Source organism: Octopus sinensis, linkage group LG3 (assembly GCF_006345805.1).
Source record: "Octopus sinensis linkage group LG3, ASM634580v1, whole genome shotgun sequence".
NCBI classification, from domain to species: domain Eukaryota; kingdom Metazoa; phylum Mollusca; class Cephalopoda; order Octopoda; family Octopodidae; genus Octopus; species Octopus sinensis.
Genome location: NC_042999.1, coordinates 66005249 through 66015588, shown reverse-complemented (window position 1 = coordinate 66015588; position 10340 = coordinate 66005249).

The window sequence follows — 10340 nt, the reverse complement described above, 5'->3', positions numbered from 1 at the left end:
ATATATATATAGCTTTATCTCTCTTGCTATATATATGCGTGTTCATGTGTATTGTCGCGTGTGATTGTGTGAATGTGTGCGTGTGTGTGAGAGAGAGTAAGTATGTATGTGTGAGTGTGTGTATGTGTGCGTGTGTGTGTATGAGTGAGTGTGCATATATATATATATATTTACCTTTATCTCTCTTGCTATATATATGCGTGTATATATGTTCGTGTGTAGTGCCGCGTGTGTGTATTTCGAATTGAGTTCTTCTTTGGTTGTCTTCTCTTCTAGTTATAGTTACCGGAATCATGGAGATTGCTCCTGCTGCTGCTACTTCTGTTGTTTTTGTTGTTTTTTGGCAACGGGGTTGGTATCGGTGGTGGTGGGTGGGCTTTGCTGCAATAGTTGTTGTTGTTTTTGTTGTTGTTATGCTTTGATGGTTTTCTCTCCGCAAATGTATTAATTCATGTAGATTTAAAAACAAAATGATGTTACCGCTTGCAATATTGGCGGTGATCACGATGATAGGTGAGATGATCATAATAATAATCGTGATGATAACAATAATAATAATAATAATAATAATAATAATATTAAATATTGTAATATTTGTAGTAATAATAACAATAACAAGAACCATAATAATAAAATGTTTATGGCTATTTTCACATGTGTGTGCATATTGGATGATATGATATAATATATGGCAATATTCAGGTCTATCACTATATCATATATCCCACAGCTCTGAACTGATTGAAAGTGAGTAGTCAAAGGATACTCAGATAAGCGCTATCTCATGCTCTTTTCCAGTTCCTCGGCATGTTGATATCGATAACGCCTTATGTAATGCAGCATTTTCCTCTTCCCTTCAATTTTTTAATGTCTTGTGTCACTTTTAAAACGGTATATGTATGCATGTATGTATGTATGTATAAATATATATACACTTATATATACATACACTCATATCTTTTTTCTTTTAATTGTTTCAGTCATTTGACTGCCGCCATGCTGGAGTACCGCCTTTAGTCGAACACATCGAAACGAGGACTTATTCTTTGTAAGACTAGTACTCATATCGGTCTCTTTTGCCGGACCGCTGTGTTACGGTGACGTAAACACACCGACATCAGTTGTCAATCCATGGTGAAGGGAGAGGCACAGACACACAAATCCATCCATACACGTATATATATATATATATATATATATATATATATATATATATATATATACACGACGGGTTCTTTAGTTTCCAAATCCACTCTAAGTGTTTGGTCGACCCGAGGCTACAGTAGAAGCGACTTACCTAAGTAAGGGTTGGGAAGCAGCTTCTTACCATACAGCCACTCTTAATTTTATATATATATATATATATATATATATATATAACCGTGATCACCGTGACCGACCAGGCTATCAGATGTTGCTACACATCGCTGGTCACAATGCGCTTCGCTTTGTTTAGCCTTCAAATGACACCACCCCGCTAGCTAAGCGAGTAGGCCAACAGAAGAAAGAGTGAGAGAAAGTTGTTGCGAAAGAGTACAGCAGGGATCGTGCCCCCCCCTTCTGCCGGAGCCTCGTGGAGCTTTAGGTGTATTCGCTCCAAAAACACTCAAAACGCCCAGTCTGGGAGTCTGGGATTCGAAACCGCGATCCTACGACCGCGGATCCGCTGCTCTAACCACTGGACCATTGCGCCTCCACACACACACACACACATATATATATGATATATATATATATATATATATATATATATATATATAGATATATATATATATATATATATATATATATATATATAATAAAATATTATTCGAGACAAAACCACTATTTTGCAAAACAAACAAGGAAAGACTTAATCAATACATAAATTTTAATAAATAGTAAAAAACCGCCACTACAATCGTTTCTTGTCTTGATCGACAATCTTCAGGTGGACTTCCAATAATTCAGTGTCAACGATTTAATCCTAAATCTGATTTTTTCCCTGTAAATTTGGATTTATTCCCTAAGTAATATATATTATATATATATATATATATATATATATATATATATATATTATATATATATACATACACATATCGAATGCTTGAAACATCTGCATAGACGGAACTCGTTTGTATATCATGTATGCTCCTGATTTCAGATCGGTAGGCCGTACTTTTTGTATAGTAGTGACTATAAAATGCAGCTTTTTTTAAGACAAGTAACATACAAAACTTTATTCCTTGAAGACGTAACTATCCATGTTTGTAGTCATCTAGACAACATCGTATTAAGCTGCAAAAGTCTAGTAATTATCAGAAACATCGATTTTTAACCTTGAATATCTTAACAGTTCTCTTCTCATATCAAATGGTACCACTCACTGTTTTGGCGAACCTTTTCTTGGTATCACTTTGTTCGATCAATTATTGATCTAATGAATTACGTTTTGCCGTGATTTTTATTTCTCAACTAAATTGAGAAAATGATAAATGATAAGCAGACGATTCGGGTTACATGCAATAACTGCAATAATTATGTGGTTTAGGCGAAAGGTTACAGTTGAGTGTGAGTTGTCTCCACCTCAGAAATTAGTTGTTTATATTTTTTGTGTATTCCATCAGATCATTTTGCTATCAATAATAGAAAGCACGGTGTAGTTTAAAATTAACACTTGCATACTATTTTCATTTCTAGGATCTGTTTCATATCTGTCTAATTACGTGCAACTGGCAGGAATGAATATCATCATAATTATTCTTAATATTTGTATACGTAATGAGATACATGCATACATACGTACATACACACATTCTTATATATGTACCCAAGATACGATTTCAGCTTCATGCATATTATTATTGGAGCATGACGGTATATGCCAACACGTCAGTTGCAAAACAAGGCTGAACTTGAGTTATTGGGCAGAGAACAAAAATCCTTGATTTATACTCTACAAATGATCACGTTATCTGAGACTGTAAAAATCGGCATGGACCTCTTACGATTTAAAGGATGCTGGTTAAAAGAAGAAACTCTGCTTCATAATCGTGATGCTAAGTACGTGACCGATCAAACTTAACTCTAAATTGAAACGAGAGAACAGGCCTACACACATACCTCCCTCCCTCCATCTCCCCCTACTTACTACCTACCTACCTACCTACCTTCCTACCTACCAAACGTACTTCATACATACATAAATGCATGCATTCATACATACTCACACCGGATACTTTCTTCCGAAAACCGCGAAAGAAATCATAAAATAAGTGTCGTATTTAAGAAATGGTGTCGTGAGATGATGTCTGTGTAGACATTTTCAAAATACAAGATAAACATATTAACCATTAATTTTATATTATTTCTTGTGACTTGCTTTCTTATCGGTTTGAAAGAAATTAAACACTCAGACAATTCCTCCCATAAATATCTGTTAATTTTACTAAACGAAAGTTCGATTGTGACTTCGAAGTTTCGGCTTTCGCAATTCCATCAGGTTGTCTGGTAAATAACAAATCTTTTGATGAACTTTCGAAGTATGTGTTAATAAATATATACTCCACCTCTTGAAATATATTGGGTAATCCTTCAGGTTCATGTCAAATCAGCTTGATATATAACGACGTAAAAACACATAGAAATATATACATACAAACTCTGCAAAAACCGACTTTGCGGTTCATCATGTAGGTATCGATAAAATTAGAAACATTTGAATACGGGAGTCGATGTATTCGACTCACCTCTTCCACGAAATTACTGGACTTGTGCCAAAATTTGAAAACAATATATACATACAAACACACACAGACACAGACACACACACACAAACACACACACACAAACACACACACACACATACACACATACAACACACACACACATATATATATATATATATATATATATAAAAGGAGCACTCCGTCGGGTAAGACGATGGCGGTCCCAGCTGATACATTCAGCGGAACAGCTTGCTCGTGAAATTAACGTGCAAGTGACTGAGCGATCCACAGACACGTGCACCCCCTAACGTAGCTCTCAGGAAGATTCAGCGCGAGAAGGCCGGCCCTTTGAAATACAGGTACAACTCTTTGTTGCCACTTGAGGACTGGAGCAATATGAAATAAAGTGTCTTGTTCAAGGACACAACGCATCGCTGGGGCTTGAACTCATGACCTTACAATAATGATACGAATTCCCTAGTCACTAAGCCACGCACCTTCACACACATATACAACTCGAAGCTTTTGGTTTATGCACATTTTTACTCTTTTATTTGTTTCAGTCCTTTGACTGTGGCCATGCTAGAGCACCGCATTTAGTCGAGCAATTCGACCCCAGGACTTATTCTTTGTAAGCCTAGTACTTATTCTATCGTTTTCTTTTGCCGAACCGATAAGTTATGCGGACGTAAACATACCAGCATCGGTTGTCAAGCGATGTTGCGGGGACAAACACAGACAGACAAACATATACACACATACATATATATATATATATATATATATATATATACATATATACGACGGGCTTCTTTCAGTTTCCGTCTACCAAATCAAGTCACAAGGCTTTGGTCGGCCCGAGGCTATAGTAGAATACACTTGCCCAAGGTGCCTCGCAGTGGGACTGAAACCAGAACCATATGGTTGGTAAGCAACTTACTTACCACACAGCCATTGCTGCGCCTATGTGCATATTTTTGTGCATATTTTCAATCGGTAATTTCAAGTAATACCGAGAGAGTCATTAGCTTCATGCAGATATAACATACTAAATTATTGCATTTTCGTGTAATATGCTTCACGTTCGTTAAAATAAATTTTACACATACACACACATACAAACATACTGCACACACAGTCTCTCAAACACACACACAAACTCACGCGCACACACACATACGTGATATACATCTAATTCTTCATGTGCGCTGTGTTTATGAATAATTTATTCGTCAGCAATGCATGAAATTATGTGTTACATTTAAGTAACTAATTAGGTATTTAAGTACGCCACACTATTATCTCTCAATGCGTGTAATTGGTATATCTTCCATTTAGATTCTTTTAATCAATTTTGCTTAATGAGTTGTGTTTCCAAACTTAATTTACATCGCCTCTCCTCGCTGAATTCGTTACAGATGTAAATTTTTGAGTATTTGCAATATAATTAGGTTGTCACAATAACCTACTTCAACAACCTTTTCTTTTGCCTCTTTACGCAAGGACACTAATTATATATATTCATTTTATCTATTGTTTAATGCATCTGAAGAATGAGATCATTTCAAGTAAGCGAACGTTCATATAGTCAGCTTGACATCCATTCAATGTCATTGGAGCACCGTTAATTCAAAAGTAATTCGCTAATACGAACACCTAATAAAGTCTCTTTAGAACCCTGTAACTATAACTATGTAATAAGTATCCTCGGGTGGAAAATATTATTTATAAAAACTAAGAAATACTGTTTGAGTGTTACATAGTCTTTTTTTTATATATTTTAACGTAGAAACAGAAAGATTCTTAACGTTTCAAATTGTCTGGGAACATTTGCTCCGTCTTTTTAAGTATTGAGTTCAAAATGTACTTGTCATCTTTGTGATTCATTTTTGGACGCAATAAAATAAAGTACCAGCGAAATACGGGCATGGATGTCATTGGCTCACCTATCGCCACCAATTGTCATGTCTTATGCCTATGTCAGAAGCATTTATTTAATTTCTAGCTATCCAAACCCGTAGAGTCTCATTTAGAATGTATATGCCCACGTTGTTTAATTACATTATGCTTCAACCAGAGCCATCGCCAATTATTGTCATACGGTTGGCCTTATGACCGCGTTAGAAATGCGGAAAGTGAAATAATAAGTGAGGCGCAGAGAAGGACAGTGGGAGAGAAATCATAGGCATCTAATAAAGTAGTCCAATCACACTTTACGAAAAATCACACAAAAGAAATATATCTACGGATAAGCTATGCAATACTTTATTCAACATGATCAATAAAGGAGTCAGTGTGGAGTTTCAGAGAATAAACACCCTCAAACATGACTGACAACCATCCCACGGTAACGGTTTTGTAGTTATTTATGAAAAATGAATAGAAAGAAAAATTCCTGTATCTTTGTGACGTCAGTTGTTCAGTTACCCTTGGGACACATAGCTTGAGCACTACACTGGGGACGTTTATCTCAGTGAGGGAGCAGCTAAAAAAAGGACTTTCTTAAAGTTTTACCGCAGGAATGATTTCCAATATGTATAGGAACCAAGAATAAATATAATTTGCGAGCAGAATATTAAGGAAATAATATATTTCAGATATTTCATATGTTGTTAGCTTTAGGATACATATTTTCCGCTCTGCATTTTCAACCAGTGAACAGCGAAAATAGAAAATCCCTGTAGTTTAAAACACGAAGAACGCCACTTTTCTAATACACAAACACACACACACACAAACACGCATCGTGTAGGCTCACGTAAATATACTTACAAACAATGACAATAAATCTTTAAAATTTAACTACGAAAAATACACGCGTATTCGTTGATATATTTAGTAACGAATCACATAGAGATAAAGTTCTATTCCTGGAACTTTACAACACGAGTTGTTCAAACACTCTTATATAGATGCATACACATACATAAGCAAACATATATTAATCCAAGTGAATATTCGTATACACACGTGTGAATAGCTATACACAGGAGTAGACTAATTACACGTTGAGTAAAAGAAATGTATGAAACTGCCATCATTTGTGTAACAAAATATTCATATGTCACTTACACAAAAAACTCAAATATATACGTAACCTTGTTCGCATACGCCACTCGTGTATGGCCCCTCTAGATACACAAACGAGAACAAATCTATCTATCTACCTACCCATCTATCTATCTATACACACATATAAGTCTAGCTATCAACACAATACACATACGCATATGTTTATCTATTTATTTTTCCTCTCTCCACTCTCTCTCTATATATATATACATATGATCGCCATGATAGATCGTTAGCCACTCTACACTTTTTTTTCTCTCCTTGTTTTTTCTGTGTCCCTTTCTGTAGAAGAGCGTAGGCTCGAAACGTAAAAGACTTTTTCTATTCCTGAGCGTTATACTAATACATATGTTTGTTTGGTACCCCACCTGTCTTCGTCTTTTGTTTTTTCGTAAACTCTCCCTATATATATATGTATATATATATATATATATATGTATATATATATGTATGTGTGTATATGTATATATATATATATATATATATATATATATATATGTATGTATGTATATGTATATATATATATATATATATATGTATGTGTGTATAGATATATATATATATATATGTGTGTGTATATGTATATATATGTATGTGTGTATTGTAGTATATATATATGTATGTGTGTTTATGTATATATATATGTATGTGTATATATATATATATATATGTATATATAACGTATGTATGTATGTATATTATATATATATATGTGTGTATATATACATATATATATATAATATATATATATATATTATATGTATGCGTGTATATGTATTATATATATATATATATGTATGTGTGTATATGTATATATATATATATGTGTGTTTATTATATATATATGTATGTGTGTTTATGTATATATAATGTATGTGGTTGTATATATTATATATGTATGTATATACGTATGTATTATGTATTATATATATATATATATGTATGTATATATATATATGTGGTGTATATATATATGTATATAATATTATATATATGTATATTTATATAATATATGTGTGTATATATACTATATATATATATATATATATATTTTATTATAATATATATATATATATATATGTGTGTATTATATAGATATATATATATAATTTATATATATGTATATTATATATTATATATATATAACTTAGAATAACTTAGAAAGGTTTTTGGCCAGTATTGACCCAGGCCATGTCTAACTTAATAGCACCACCTGGCGAAGTCTTTCAGTTCAGGATTTGGGCACCAAGGCCCATTCGAGCGAGAGTTATTGTTTGCGGAGACATATCCGGGTGTGGGTGGTTTGTCCGGTACTGATTGAAGGAATTTGTCCAAAGACTTCTTGAATTTTGTGTGGTCAGTTCTTTTTTGACGTGTCCTTGTGTAATGTTGAAGAGAAAGGTCCAATTGAGGTGAAATAGTTGTGCCGTATTGTCGTTATGTGATGCGATTTAGATTTTTGTTGTGGACGGATGGCACGTTGGTCCAAGCCTTGGATGCATTTTGAAGGTGATGCCAACATCATTCGGACAGTGCTGGTGGAATATTTTCCACATCATACAGATAATGTAGCGTTCACGGCGTCGTTGGAGTGAATACAATTTCAGCTTCTCTGTCTACCCCAGTAGTCAAGGTCTGACATGCCATCTATCTTTTTTGTGATTGACCTTTGGGCAGCTTCAATTCTCATAATATTTTGTTTTGTGTAGGGAGACCACAGTGGACAGCAGTATTCAAGGTGGGGTCGGGCAAAAGTGGAGAAGAGAAGGATAATAGCGTGGGAATCTCTCGACTGGAAGGTTCTGAGAATCCAGGAACACATTCTGCGGGCCATGTCAACTTTGCTGCTTATATGTGTAGCCCAGCTTATGTTGTTGTCCACTGTTACTCCCAGGTCTCTGATGTTGTTGGATGCCATGAGAATTTCTCCAGAAGGAAGAGAGTATGGGAGTTTCAGAGCGTCCTCCCTTCCAAAGTGGATCAGTTCGAATTTGTCTTCATTTAGCAACATGTTATTCTTTTCCGCCCATTGGACAACATCCAGTAGGTCTGACTGAAGGTTTATTCGGTCATCCACGCCATTGATGACCTTCTGGAGCTTGGAATCATCAGCGAAGGTTCTGATGTTACTGTGTTTGATGGTGTCAGTAATATCATTTATGTAGATGATGAAGAGAAGTGGGCCCAACACAGTGCCTTGTGGGACACCACTGCTGACTTTGGCTGGGCTGGATTTGACTCCTTCGACTACAACATGTTGGGTTCTGTTAGACAGGAAGCACTTGATCCATTGCAGCAGCTTTCCAGTGACACCAATATTGGACAGCTTTCTCAGAAGGATCTTATGATCAACCCTGTCAAAGGCCTTGCTGAAATCAAGGTAGATGACATCAGTGTTGGAACCTTCTCCCAAGGCTCTCAAAATGTCATCAAAATGATGCAGTAGCTGCGTCAGGCAATCTCTCCCATTACGGAATCCATGCTGGTTGGGGTTCAGCATATTATGACTCTCAAGGAAGTGAGTCATACGCGATCTTAGCACCCTCTCAAATACCTTGATGATATGAGAGGTGAGTGAGATTGGACGGTAATTCACGGCAAGCGATTTGTTTCCTTTTTTGAAAACTGGGACAACAGACTGGGATAGAAGGTCTTCTGGTATATATCCAGCATCCAGTGAGTTCCGCCACAGATTGGCTAGAGGGGGTGCAAGTTGGTTTTGGCACATCTTCAAGACACAAGCAGGGAACCTATCGGGACCTACTGCTGAATTATGCTTCATTTCCTTTATTGCTGCTAAGACATCAGGAGCGCCAAATGTTATGTCCGATAAAGTGTATTGGGGAGTAACATCACTGATACAGCCCTGATCAGTCATATCTGGATTGCTGAAAACAGAGCAATATTGTTTCTGCAATATCTCTCCCATGGTTTTGGCATTGTCTTGAAGAGTACCATTTTCATCAATCAGAGGGCCAACAGTAGAACCAGTGACTTTATGTTTTTTTGCAAATGAAAAGAACACTTTCGGATTGAGTTTGATCTTCTCAATGGCCCAGGCCTCTTCAGCTCTTCGCTGACTATTGATGATAGACATCATGTTGTTTTGGAGTGTATGTTTTTTAATCTCTAGCGACGAGATGGCAGTCAGGTTGGTGTGTTGCTGTTGACAGTATTTCAGCATGTTGATCCTTTTGTTGATTCTTTTAATTTTCCTTATGAGAGATTTTCTATTTCTAGGGATTCGACACTTAGATTTGTTTGCAGATCTTAATGGGGTGTGTCTTGCACAATGTTCGTGATGGTGTCTACAAGTGACTGCCAGGACTTTTGATGTTAGTGGGTGTGTATGTGTGCGTGAAGGACCAATCGACATGTGCAAGATCATTATTGATCGCTTCCCGGTTTGCATTGTGGAAATCCATAGTATCAAATGGATGAACAGGAGGGATGACATTTGTTTTGCATTTTGGCCAGTGAAATCTCAGATCACAGAGAACCATGTCATGGTCGGAGAGTAGAGTTTTCTCCACTGCAATATTGTGGATAGTATCAGTG